General features: G+C 35.3%; 1 long non-coding RNA gene across 2 annotated transcripts; it reads right to left on the minus strand.

The window, feature by feature from the left end:
* Positions 1–6914: 6914 nt before the first annotated feature.
* LOC110794027 (uncharacterized) lies at positions 6915–14068 on the minus strand. Of its 2 annotated transcripts, XR_008931004.1 has the most exons (3): positions 12719–14068; positions 12337–12401; positions 6915–7159 (listed from the first exon to the last, which is right to left on the minus strand). It is a non-coding gene; the product is annotated as an uncharacterized lncRNA (long non-coding RNA). The 2 variants fall into 2 exon arrangements; XR_008931003.1 differs by lacking the exon at positions 12719–14068 and having other exon boundaries at positions 12337–12584.
* Positions 14069–14628: the final 560 nt, after the last annotated feature.

The following is a 14628-nucleotide window of genomic DNA, read 5'->3' on the forward strand; positions in this document are numbered from 1 at the left end:
ATTTTAGGGCGAAAAAATCGAAAATTTATTATCCAATTGATTTCCGATTGTTATGGATTCAAGTCTAGGTCATAAAAATTTAAATTTTATCATAAATTTACAATTTTTATGGTGGTTTTTAATCATAGGTTTCTAATTAAATTACAATTAATTATGAAAATCAAATTAATTCTAAATTATTCTAATTTTCAACAAATTAATCATAATTACAAATTAGATTGCATAATTAACAAGATTAGGCATTCAAACTTGTTAAACATATGCAGTAGGTCAATCAAAAATTCAAGATTTATCAACAAGAATCGCAAATATTTAATTTAACATCTTAAATTTACGAAATTTTGCATTCGAAAAACTAAAACCTTCGAAAAGTCATAGTTAGGCTTCGAATTTGAGAATTCTGGGTTCGGCATTGCCCCATCGTTCCTTCGAACTCAGGGCACCCGTTCCTGATAATTCAAATGCTTGCGAATCCCCTTTGAAAAAAACAGACATTGTCAATAGGACTTGGCACTTAACCAAGGCTCACCCTACTCAGACATATGACACGGGCATCTAAAATCGAAATCTAAAAACATCGTTAATGGGAAGACATAATAGCAACTCGGGGCTAAAAATTGAAATAAAAGAGCTAGGGAAAGAACTAAAGTATACCTTGACCTTTTGTACAGACATACACCAAGTAAATCTAAGTCAATTTGAAAACGGTTTATATTCCCGCAATTCTGGAAAAGATGGCCTTAAAAGTGTTAGGTTATGATACATATGACATTACATAGATCATGCGGAAACAACCATTAACCCAGGACAACATATTATTTACACATAATCATATAGCATAATTTAGATGCATACTCTTTGTTGCGTGCCCTCCCTAGCTGCGCCCGAACCGAACAAGAACAAGTCTTTAGGACTCCAAGTGTCGTCCCTCCGTAGATAGTCCACAGCACGTCCGGATCCGCCTTAAGATTGACCAACTAGAATCGCCCTTAAGGTACTAGAAAATTTCGGCACTTTATGAGCAAGATGTGTGTTTTAATTTTCTCTCAAAAAACTCACTTTTGAATACTTTGAAACTTCTTATAAATTGTGAGCCCTAGCCTCATATTTATAGGGGTATGGAAAGGGAATCGAAATCCTATTCAGATACAAATTAATTAAACCTAGAATCCTACAAGAACTCTAATTTAATTAATTTATCAAATAGAATTAGGAATTTAATCATTAACCGAACTCTGCATGTTTTAGGAAACGTGCACGAACACAAACACTTGCACACACACGCACGGCTGCCACGATGGGCCCCATGCGTGCGCGCGAGCAGCAGCCCACGCAGCGCCCGCGCGCGCTGCGCGTGCTGTGCGCGCTGTGCGCGCTGCGCAGCCTGCTGGGCCTGGCCTTGCGCTGGGCCTGGCGTGGCTGTTTGTGCGGCGCGCTTGGCTTGCTGGGCGATGGCCTGGCTTCGTGCTGGGCCTCGTCCGGCAGGCCTCGTCCGATGCTTATTCGTACGATGCGCTTCCGATTAAATTTTCCGATTCCGGAATTCATTTCCGATACGAACAATATTTAATATTTCCGATTCCGGAATTAATTTCCGTTTCTAACAAATATTTAATATTTCCGTTTCCGGAATTATTTTCCGATTCCGGTAATATTTCCGATTCTGACAATATTTCCGTTTCCGGCAATATTTCCGATTCTGGCAATATTTCCATTTCCGATAATATTTTCCGATACGTACCATGTTTCCGTTTCCGGCAACATCTACGACTTGGATAATATTTATATTTCCGATACGATCCATATTTCCGTTTCCGGCAATATCATCGTTTCCGGAGTATTCAATTCTTGCCTGTGACGATCTTAGCTCCCACTGAAACCAAGATCCGTCGGTTCCGAATATTCATAGATGGAGTATTTAATGCCATTAAATACTTGATCCGTTTACGTACTATTTGTGTGACCCTACGGGTTCAGTCAAGAGTAAGCTGTGGATTAATATCATTAATTCCACTTGAACTGAAGCGGCCTCTAGCTAGGCATTCAGCTCACTTGATCTCACTGAATTATTAACTTGTTAATTAATACTGAACCGCATTTATTAGACTTAACATAGAATGCATACTTGGACCAAGGGCATTATTTCCTTCAAAAAGCCTAAAGCATATGCCAAACGGGCACAAGTATATCTTGACGCCTGCACCCTGGCTTCCAGCAAATCCTTAGACAGCATTCCAAAAATCGTAACAGTATTTTGATTCATTCATGTAATCCTGTACGAACCCTTCTATAAGTCAACTTACTTAGGACACCTCGGATTGTACACAGTAGGATTCGGATTTTAAATAATTTTCAAATAATTTTCAAAGACTTTTTCGAACATAATAAAGTGTCGTTGGTTTAATCTAAGTATGCGTTTATCCCGATGTTGCAAGTAAGTCAAAAAGATTTCTAAATATGATTATGGGTAAAGAAAGGCACCTAGCTTTTGGTCAAGGCATACTTCAACATGTGACTACCTTGACCGATTCGTTAAATAAAAAGGAGAAATAGCAAAGCCAAAGTGGTTAGTTTTCTGAGAACCGTGACGCACCTCTCAAGGGTGCGTCGTAATGTGTCCCTTTTCGATGATTTAATTGCTTTCCTCGCCCTTTTTATGAACTGTTAAACTAACTAAATCTGATTGGTCTACCACGCCTAACAAATATAATATTTTTGGGAAATTGGATTATCATGCTAGGTCCCTTAATGCTATCTAAATCAGATAATCGCGATCGATCTAGTATTATATGTTGCATATTGCTAAAATCAACTCAGATTAGTTTAATAGTTAACGCATGTCCCTTCAATTATTTATGCTGAGCTAGTAAGGATATCCTGCCTCTGGAGTTATCGACGAGCGAAGTACTCCTCTCGGTAGTTACAGTCCCCCGAACCCTCAATCTCTACCTTGCGGGTGTATGTTGAGAGATCCCCACACCAGGGATCACAAGGGAACCTACGACCGTCGTGGTCAAACATAATTGCACTCCCTTTATGTCACGATAACCGGGTTTTGTCAGTTTTTCTCATTGTTGTTAAAAACTGAATGGCGACTCCTATATTACTAATCAATTGGGTGTAAACTCACAGGAAATCCAATTACACTTGATTCAATAAAAAAGAATCGTAACACCCACGAGGGACGAGGTCACGCATTAGCCTCGTGCTTTTTCGACCCCCTCACAGCGCCGAAATCTTTAACGCCCAGCCCTGGGCGCTGAAAATACCTGGGACGTGTTCTCTCCTAATTCTTCTTGGATTAGAGCTCTACAATTCTATCTTTCCACGAACTCTTCCCTATAAATACAGCCCCAAATTCGACGTGAAAGGAACACAATTCATATTCTGAGTATGGACTCCAACCCCTAAGCCTAAGCCTCACGCTGCGAAATTGATCCCGCGTTCTGTCGCAATCGATCCAAAATCGAACCGAACGTATCCTGTCCCTTGTAGCTGGAGAATTAAGCCCGTAACTTGAGATTCGTTAAATAAAAGGAGAAATAGCAAATTCAAAGTGGTTAGTTTTCTGAGAACCGTGACGCACCTCTCAAGGGTGCGTCGTAATGTGTCCCTTTTCCATAATTTAATTGCTTTCCTCGCCCTTTTATAAACTGTTAAACTAATTAAATCTGATTGTTCTACCACGCGTAATAAAGATAATATTTTGGGAAATTGAACTATCATGCTAGGTCCCTTAAAGCAATCCGAGTCAGATAATCGCGATCGATCTAGTATTATGTGTTGCATATTGTTAAAATCAACTCAGATTAGTTTAATAGTTAACGCATGTCCCTTCAATTATTTATGCCGAGCTAGTAAGGATATCCTGCCTCTGGAATTATCGACGAGCGAGTACTACTCTCGGTAGTTACAGTCCCCCGAACCCTCAATCTCTACCCTGCGGGTGTACGTTGAGAGATCCCCACGCCAGGGATCACAAGGGAACTTATGGCCGTCGTGGTCAAACATAATTGCACTCCCTTTATGTCACGATAACCGGGTTTTGTCATTTTTTCTTATTGTCGTTAAAAACTGAATGGCGACTCCTATATTACTAGTCAATTGGGTGTAAACTCACAGGAAATCCAATTACACTTGATTTGACAAAAAGAAACGTCACACCCACGAGGGACGAGGTCACGCATTAGCGTCGTGCTTTTTCGACCCCCTCACACTACCATAGACCAGGAAATCATCTTTGTGCCTTTTCAGGTACTTCAGAATATTCTTGGCAGCAGTCCAATGTGCCTCTCCTGTGTATGACTGGTATTTTCTCGTAGCACTGAGTGCGTACCAATATCCGGGCGTGTACATATCATAGCATACATTATTGAACCAATCAATGATGCATATCGAATCCCACTCATTCGTCTACGCTCATCTAGTGTTTTTGGGCACTGAGTCTTGCTTTGAGTCATTCCATGAGACATGGGTAGGTAGCCTCGCTTGGACTCTGCCATATTGAACCTTTCAAGCACCTTATTGATATAAATCTTTTTAGATCTATCTCTGTAAATCTTGATGCCCAGTATGTACTGTGCTTCTCCTAGATCCTTCATCGAAAAACATTTTCCAAGCCAAATCTTGACAGAGTTCAACATAGGAATGTCATTTCCGATAAGTAATATGTCGTCGACATATAATACTAGAAAAGCAATTTTGCTCCCACTGACCTTCTTGTAAACACAAGATTCGTCTGCGTTCTTGATGAAACCAAAGTCACTGACTGCTTCATCAAAACGTATATTCCAGCTCCTTGGTGCTTGCTTCAATCCGTAGATTGATTTCTTAAGCTTGCATACCTTTTTAGCATTCTTTGGATCCTCAAAACCCTCAGGCTGTGTCATAAACAGAGTTTCTGTTAAAACGCCGTTTAAGAAAGCGGTTTTGACATCCATCTACCATATTTCGTAATCGTAATATGCAGCGATTGCTAACATTATCCGAATAGACTTTAGCATTGCAACTGGTGAAAAGGCTTCATCGTAATCTACACAGTGGACTTGCCTGTAACCTTTTGCAACCAATCTAGCTTTGAAAACTTTTAGTTTCCCATCCTTGTCTTTTTTCAGTTCGAAAACCCATTTGCTATAAATTAGCATAATTCAGGATGCATACATTTGTTATGCAATTGATTAGAGGCTCTGATACCACTGTTAGGTTATGTTACATATAAAGCATATATATATTTCATGCGGAAAAACCATAAAGCCAGGATTCCAAATTAATTGTCACATAACAATTAGCATAATTCAGGATGCATACATTTGTAGCGTGCCCTCCCTAGCTGCTCCCGAACAGAACAAGAACAAGTTTAGGACTCCAAGTATAGTCCCTCCGTAGATAGTCCACAGCACGTTCGAATCCGCCTTAGATTTAATTAACTAGAATTCAACCTAAGGTTTTAAGTTATTCGAATATGATTTGTGGCAAATTATTACCTTTAGTTTTAACCTTAAACTATATAAATACTTGAATTAGGTGATTATAAATTGTGAATGGCATCACCTATTTATAGGGTTTGGAATAATGGAATTAGAAGCCTACTAGGTTTCAATTAATCTAATCCTATTAGAATTAGACATTAATTAAAACTAATAAGTTAATGTTTAATTCAACAACTAACTCTAGTAACTTTAGGAAATTAATCTTTAATCTAATCCTAGTCGCTTAAGGATTCGATGCATGCACGAACTCAACGCACACACGCACGCACAGCCCACGAGGGGTGCTGGCCATGCGCGCGCGCGCGGAGTGCTCGGCCCAGCAGTCTGCTCGCATCCCACGAAGGAGCTCGCGCTCTGCTGGCCTCGTTGGGCCTGGCCTTGGCTGGGCCTTGCGATTGCTGGCGGGCTGCCTTGCTGCCCTTTGCGCGCATGGGCTTGCTAGGCGCAGGCCTGGCTTCGTGCTGGGCCTTGCGTCTAGCAAGCTCGTCCGATGTTTATTTTGTACGACGCGCTTCCGATTAATTTTCCGATTCCGGAATTAATTTCCGATTCGAACAATATTTAATATGTCCGATTCCGGAATTAATTTCCGTTTCGAACAAATATTTAATATTTCCGATTCGGGAATTATTTTCCAATTCCGATAATATTTCCGATAATATGAACAAGACACTAGGACATGACAACTTGATCTGGGGACAAAATTTGTGTACAAATTATGTCAAATAAATCAATATTGAAGATTATGTTGTGAATAGACTCCAGAACTGTCGCATAAAAAATAATAAGGTAGAGTTAGATTAAGAAGAATACCCTGCATCTATATGTGCAAACTCGCCTCCAAATAAGTAGTAAGAATATAATTAGTTCTTCTCTCAAATAATGCATACATATAGTCGCCTAAGGGATGCAGTTTATAAATTTGTACAAAAATGATGATAATTAGAAAAGGCCAATATAGTTTTAGATCTCAGACGGAACACCTAAGCTCTAAGTTGTGCTCAAGTATTGACCAATTAGTCAAAGACTTTGTTGCTGGAACGAGTTTGATTATCTTGATTTACCATAAAGTGAATGCACACTGAAGGGAGGAAGAAAGGAGACGTCATTGATATAACTAACCGGACATATTTTGTTGGCCACCAACCAAAATGTCAAGCATTACAAAACTTCCTCCAACTTTCTTGTTTTCAGTGTTGAGAACAGAAAAATATCAGAGATGTAGGCTAAGGATTCTTGTAACAATTTTTAAGCACTTTATTTACATGAATATCTATACTTGGATCATTCAAAACATAACAATGTCGCACACGTTGTTTATAAATAAACAACAGAGACATTGCTTGCTTTCCAAGAAGTATTTTAACTCAATGTTTCTCATTTCAGTATGACACAATTTCAGACAACTATCTTTGACGAACAAACTGAAACTCCAAGAATTATTACTGCGCTCCAGTATCTACTAGGAAAAGTGTGATGTTTTTATTGACTAGTTGATAATATTGCAGGCTGCAGGAGTGTATCTAACTCTACACAAATAATCAAACATATCCAACACAAGTTATTTTGTATGATAATGTTGCAAAAGGATACAAAGCATCAAAAGCTGATCTGAAGAACTCTAATGGTTTGACTGCAGTCATGACCTCTAATTCCACAAGTTCTAAGAACTGCACTAAAACAAAAAGACAGTCCACATGAAGGCTTTATCCAAATTGTCCCTTGTTTGGGGAAAAACATCCTAGTATCAATCTAGATCAGATTCATTCCTTAATCATTGAAGTTATTTTTTTGGAGTCTTTCAAAACATCAATAGTTACATGAATGCTGAGTAGAATCTGGTTTTCAATGATATACAACAGCTCAACAGTATTTCAATCACATTTAAATATCTCATAGGAGTCATAGATAACCTGATTCGGTAAATTTACTTAACCTACACCACAACCCCGCAACAACAAATCTCACCTTGCCATCAACCGGCCTGCTGCTCACCTCCATACCAGCACCACCCTTCTACCACTTCCTCGCAAACTACCACTCCTCCCCTCTAAGCCACACTCCGGCTTCGTTTGGTAGGGCGTAAAACGTTTTCATTGTAAAATGATTTTCCATGGAAAACATTTTTCAAGGGAAAACACAATTCCAAACTAGTTTTCCTTTGTTTGGTAACTTAAAGGAAAATGGGAGAAAATGGTGAAGATTAAGGGGAAGAAAGGAGAGGGAGGTAAGGAGGAAAGAAGGAAAAGTGATTTCCCTCCCTTTCAAATGGAAAAAGGTTTTCCACCTTTGAGTGAGTCATAGAAAATTGTTTTACATCCCTTATCCAACCAAACAACGTAAAATGATTGAAAAGGGGAAAATCGTTTTCCATGAAAACGTTTTACGCCCTACGAAACGGAGCCTCCATCAACCATCTGCACCACCACCACTCTACACCACACTCCAACCGGCTGAACAACCACCACCGTAAAAACCACCACCACTCTACACTACACTTCTAAAATAAAAGTTGTCGAACAACTAACTCAATAAAAAAAACCACCACCAGCATTGGAACATCAAAAATTATATCCAATTAAAACAGAGAAAACATTCAATAATTAAATAATCGTTCCTTGCGCTCACTCTACAAGTTAGTTATTCAAGCTAATCAGCATCTAAATTCCTAAGACTTGAAACAGTAATAAATTTGTAATTTTATTTGGTTCTTTTTTCTTTAATGCATGAGGTGAGAGATTAAAGGGAGAGATTATAGCGATTTTTAAATCCCTTTCCTGATTTGGCGAGAGATTACATGGATTTGTGCACGCTAATTCAGGTTTCCTTATTTGTTAAAATTTTATTTCTTAAAATTTGTTAAAACGTAGAGGGTAGTTTAGTATTCGAAAGGGGACACGAAAAGTGTTACTCATTCTGTTCCTATTTAAGTGTCCAGTTCCCATATATAGTGTTCCCTTATAAGTGTCCACATTCTATTTTAGACATGTAAACTTTATTAAAAAAATGTGTCAAAAAAAATAATAAATAATTAAAAAAAATATTTTTTTTAAAAGAAAAAAGAAAAAAAACCGAAAACAGAGGGAGTCAAGTTTGGAGAAACAAAAACCCAAGTTCACCTCTTTCTCTCCTTCATTTTCTCATTTTCATCTTCTCTCTCCACTCTCTCTACTTAAACTCCAAATCTGCTTCATCTTCTTCGTTCTTCCCTCTTTACTCTCTCCCCTTCATTTTCGTTCGTCCCTCTCCTATTTCACCCACAAAATTCAAGATTTTGTTTTAAATGGTGAAATTTGACCATGCAAATTGCAGATCTAAAGTTTTCATGGTCAAATTTGACCTTTTGAACCTCAAATTTGGCTTTGGATCGCTAGGTATGTTGAATTTTTAATATTTTTTTAGTTTATTTTGGTTTAATGACGATTTCTAGGTTTATTGATGATTGTTTTTATGATTTTGGGTTTGTTGATGATTTTTTGTGATTATATGGATTTTTATATTTTTCTGGGTTTTTTTATTCTAGGGTTAATTTTGTTTATCTTGATAAATTTTTGTTGTTCGAATTTTTTGATTTTTTGATGATTTTTTGGTGTTTTTCTAGATTTGCGTTTATTTGAGTTTTTGGATGAGTTTTTGGGTTCGATTTTGTCGATTAATTTCTGGATTCGTGGGTTCGAATGTATGTGTTTTCTTGGTTTTAATTTTGTTAGGGTTTGGTGATATTTTGATGATTTTTCTGATTAGAATTTGAGAAGGAAGTTCGAATTTATGGGCCGGGTTTGAATTTTGATAATTTTTCTAGGGTTTATTTGCTTTATCGTAGTCCTTTAATTCTATTGGTGCTTGGATTTTTTTTGTGCAATATGATCGGATGTTTTTGTTGGTAGGAGATCAGTGACATGACACTTATCTACTTTTTCTGATTTCTCTCCCTTTTCTTTTTGGATTTTTTCTAATTAAACAATTATCTACTTTTTCTTTCCCCCAAAAAAATACTACCAATCATTACCTCTTACACACAACTCAGTTTCATTAAATCTCACGTAAAACTTCAAAGTGGACACATAAATAAGAACGGAGGGAGTATTACGATTTTAACCTCAGTTGTTCCTTTATGTAATAGTGATTCTCCTCCCCACTCAAATTTTTTTCCCGCACTCTTATTGGAACTTAACGTAGCTTTATTGTTCAGAATTGAGCTTGCCCCATTCTTAACCCCATCATAATCAATAGTTACCTTCCCAATGGCGGTGAAGGATTACCTCATAATCAACTACTCCCTCCGTTTCAAAATGTTTGTTACGTTTGGATTTTGGCACGTTCATTAACGTATAATTAAGATTCTTTTTTTTTTAATTTTAAATGTTCTAGATTCCATCATAAATCTCATTCCATCTTTCCAAATTCTGACATTTATTACTCTCTTTGAATATAGTGCAAATATGCTTTCATCTTTTATTAAAAAAAATATACCTCAATCCACTAATCATTGAAACAACCAATAAGATTGTTTTATTATCAAAATGAACCAATAATTAAAAATCACACAAATTGCTAACTTGTCATAATGTGACTTTTGGTTGCATGATATTCATTGAGTTGAAAAATTGGACCAATTAGAAATAAAAGTTGGCTCAAAAAATAATAATAGTAACAAGTTTATAAATAGAAAGATTCTTTATGTAACAAACATTTTGAAACACTATTAAAGGAATACGTAACAAACATTTTGAAACGGAGGGAGTAGTGTTTTATGCACGCGATGCGTGCGGAATTTTACAAATATTAGGCACTAATACTCGTAAAGTCCATATTTTGCGATATTGAGGTCATACGATACTCGTAGCCTTACATGACGAAAAATCGAATATTATGACCAATTAAAGCTATTAAAAAACTTAACATTATTTTATTACAACTAACATATCAAATCGAGAAATCAAAATAGAAGTACTGAAGTAAAGTTATTAAACATATAAAATAGTTGATTGTTACTTTATTACTCTATTCTATTAATAAACTCTCATTTTCGTTTTAGTAAAGTTAAGAAAAGAGGCCCATTTAATTCTCAAAGCCCAATCCTTTCTATAATTAACAGGTAAACTCTATCTCATTTTGTAGTTATCCGCCGCTCCTTTCATTTTTGGAACCTATTTTCTTTTTGTTTCCTCCCTTCTCTCTCCTCGTTGATCTTTCTCTCCTTCCTTTCTCTCCTTAAAGAATGGCGAAAAACCTCAAATATGGCAAAAATCCTGCACTCAAAATGCCTATCCTTTCAAATTCCGATCAACATATTGCGAAAATACTCAGATCAAGAAATATAAGGTTAATCTCTCGCCTTTCCCTCTCCCCTCTTCTCTAATTCAGAATAAAATGTTGGGCCAAAAATCGCTAATTTAACAAATTCAACTCAGATTAAGGGTTTTATGTAATATAAGCGCAAATTTTCTTGTAGATAGGGTATTTAGGGTTTAATTTAGCGATTAATTGTTGAGTAACTAATTGATCCCTGTGTTCGTTTAATTAATTGTTGCTTGACTGATTTTTTTTGCATTTTTGGTTGGTATGTCGTATCACTGTGGAGGTGAAGGTGGTTGGCGAGGCGGTGGCAAGGCGGTAGAGAGGCGCGAAAGGCGCTAGGCGATGCGATGGTCAGGTTCTGTTTAATTTAACTTTGTTTTAATTTGGTGAAATTAATTGTTACTATTATGGGTTTGTCAATTATTTGTATGTTTCTTGAATTTAACATTGTTTTAATTTGGTGATATTTACATGTTTGTCAATTATTTGTATGGTCAATTATTTGTATGTTTTGATTGGAACCAACATTGTCCGTTTTAGTTATGTTGCGTTTGTCGAATTTTGGCAAAGTCGTACATAATCATATTAGGCTAATGTTTGTCAATTTAAAATATGGTCAGGCACGCATCTATTTATGGTTTATTATTTGTTATTTGTGTTGTTGTGATGAAATCTAAGTGTTTGTACATAAACTCTGATCTTTATTGAAATTGTTTGACAATTATGATCAAATTGCTAGATTTGGACTGAATTTCAGTTTAGGAATTTAAAAATACGGCTAATTTAGTGAATTGCGAGTTTTCTGAGTAATTATTTTGATCAAATTTGACTAAATATTTATGATCAAATTTGACTAAGTATTTATTGAAATTGTTTGACAATTATGATTAAATTGCTAGATTTGGACTGAATTTCATTTTAGCAATTTAAAAATTGCACTACTTGATGAATTGATTGTGGAACAGTGATGTGTTTTTTGACATGTTTTAATTTGGTGAGGTTAAGTGTTGGGGTTATATTTTGATTTGTGGAATTGTAAATTGTGGAACATTGATCGAATACTTGAGTGCATGGGGCAATATTCTGATTTTAATTTCAATTTTGATGTTTTATTTGTTCATCTGATTTTGTTGTTTTCATGAGACTATTGGGTGTTATTTTATCAAATGTGACTGTATGTTGTTATGGTGAGATTTGTTAATTTAGTTAGAATGAAATTTGATGATTTTCTTTTCGTTCTATGTAATTAAAAGCATGATCTAAAATCTGTAATAGTTAATTGAAATCAGTAAACACATGTATACCTTAAGTTTTTTTTTTTCTCTTTTTCTATTTATAAGTTATAGCTAGATGTAATAATCAATTTCTAATTTTATAGAACACATGTTTAACCGAGTTACTTGATAATTAAAACAGAGAAGGGTATTTTAAATCAAATAACAACTTATTCAATTAAAAGCATTAAAAATAATCTACCATAATTAATTAAAATCAATAAAAATCATGCATATTAATATTTTGTTTAAGAGATTGATGGGCCACATACCTTTTGCCGTTGTTTATAGTATGCCTTGATGAACTTAACACCCAACTTAAAACCGAGATTATAACCTGCAAAACCATAATTTATTTCAGATTTTTGATTTACATAATTGAACAAAAAAATGCAAACCCATCTGGTAAGAGTACTATAAATTTAACAAAAAAATGCAAAAAATCTCAGATTAAACTTGGGAAAGCAAAGATGTGAGAGATGAGGGGTTTAGTTTTCCTTCCAGATTTTAAAGATTAAGAATTTACCGTATGTCGTTGGTCGTTCTTCCTCGTTATGAACTTCAAACCCCAATTAAATTCCGCATTAAAACAAATGTAAGTCAATTATATTTAAAATCATAATTCTAATAACAGAAATTTATGTTATCACATACCTTCGTTGTTGAAATCTGCAATTAAAAATTAAAAAAATTATGAGATTATTTAACCAAATACATAAATGGAAATATAAAATAATTAATTAAAATCTATAGAAGCAAGAATATTACCTACCTTATATTTTGAAATCTGCTAATAAATAAACGCAACAATATTAGAAAAAAATATTTGTTTTATGCATAAATTCACAAATTTAATTTTGTTTTTATTTTTTATATAGTCTGTATACATAAAAATTATACTCCCTCCGTATTTATTTAAGAGATACACTTGACCGGCACGGGTATTAAGAAAAAAAATTGAATTAAATAAAGTAATAAAACAAGTGGGGTTGGGTAGATATTTTAATAAGTAAAATAAGTGGGGACCATGTCATTTTAGGGGATGGGGGTGGGGGTAGGTTGTAGATAGATTATTTAATTAAATGGTGGGTTGATAAGTTACTAAAAATGACAAGTATATATCTCTTAATTAAATACGGCCGAAAAAGGTAAGTGTATCTCTTAAATAAATACAGAGGGAGTATTGTTATGCGTACAATATTCCTTGTATTTTTATGCATACACAAAATTGAATATGATCATACAATTAAATTAGAAATTCACGAATTTGTTAAAAAAGTAATTGTTTAATGTCTGTTTCTTTATGGTTATGTATTAAAATTTATGAATTATTATTATAAAAAATTTGTTTATTTTCTGTTTGTATTTTTTTGCAAGGATTCATACGAAAAGTGTACTTACGTGTGGGAGCGACTTCAAGAAGAAAGAACGATAATGTGGTTCTTTTGAGAACGGATTTCTTCTGGTTTTCTACTGAGAATCAGCGCGGCAGTAGATGTGCATCAAAGGAGAGGTTTTTTGTTTTCTAATTTCTGGAAATTTTCTTCCTCTTCTGATTTACAATGGAGATTTTTTGAATGTATTTTGTTTCTGCAGTTAATTAGAAAAATTTTATTCGTTTAGCTGTATTGTTCATTTATTGATTAGTAATAATTTTCGTTTCATTTGGCAACTGTGATAATTGTAATATTTTCTTTTCCTTTTTTTATTTATTTCCTGATTTAATCAATCAATCAACACCAACTTTGGTAATTGAGATAAAGAGGATTGTATTATGTGGTAATGGGCCCATATTCTTGATTTTGGGTGTTACATTCTTTTAATCAAATTAGGTCTGTAGAACAAATAAACTGTAAAACTGTTGTGGGGTATTTTTGTCTTTTATATGGGGGACACGATAAGCATAATTACCTAAAATACCTAGTATTTAAACAATAAAACCACCGTCATTAAATGACAAGTGTGCAACACCATTTTGAGGACACTTGTCAACCAACATCATTTCACCATTTTGAGAACACGTGTTCCAACCTAATTAATTTGTTATAAAAAATATTTTTATAAAATATTCCAAGAATCGGAACCGGAACCGGAACCTGTTGCAACAAGTTCCTGAAAATGAGAACCGGAACCGAAACCTGTTGCAACAGGTTCTGATTCAGGGTACCCCGCAGGTTCCTAACAAGTTTCGGTTCCGATTCAGGGTACTCTGACTTTTTGCTCACCCCTAATGCTAAGGACTATAAAAAGGGGACTCAAATGGCTTTACCTCTCCATTAATGTCACTAAGTACTATTGCGAGTCTCTCAAATGTCATTGTTGGGCTTCACATGTTCTTTATTGGAAGAATGATATTTTCTCAATACAATTCCCCTCCAAACCATGCTTAGGTTTCCACAAACGCTTCAAGGTAAGGATTTGTGTGGATTCTTCAATCGGCCCATAACCCGGAAAATTTTTGACCGCATCAGAGGGCAACCTTTACATCCTCCTCTTCTACGCCATTAAGAGTCCATTCAAAATCTTATTTGGCTTAAGTTCCACCACTATCGTTTCAAAAATCT

Source organism: Spinacia oleracea, chromosome 3 (genome assembly GCF_020520425.1).
Source record: "Spinacia oleracea cultivar Varoflay chromosome 3, BTI_SOV_V1, whole genome shotgun sequence".
Classification (NCBI taxonomy): Eukaryota; Viridiplantae; Streptophyta; class Magnoliopsida; order Caryophyllales; family Amaranthaceae; genus Spinacia; species Spinacia oleracea.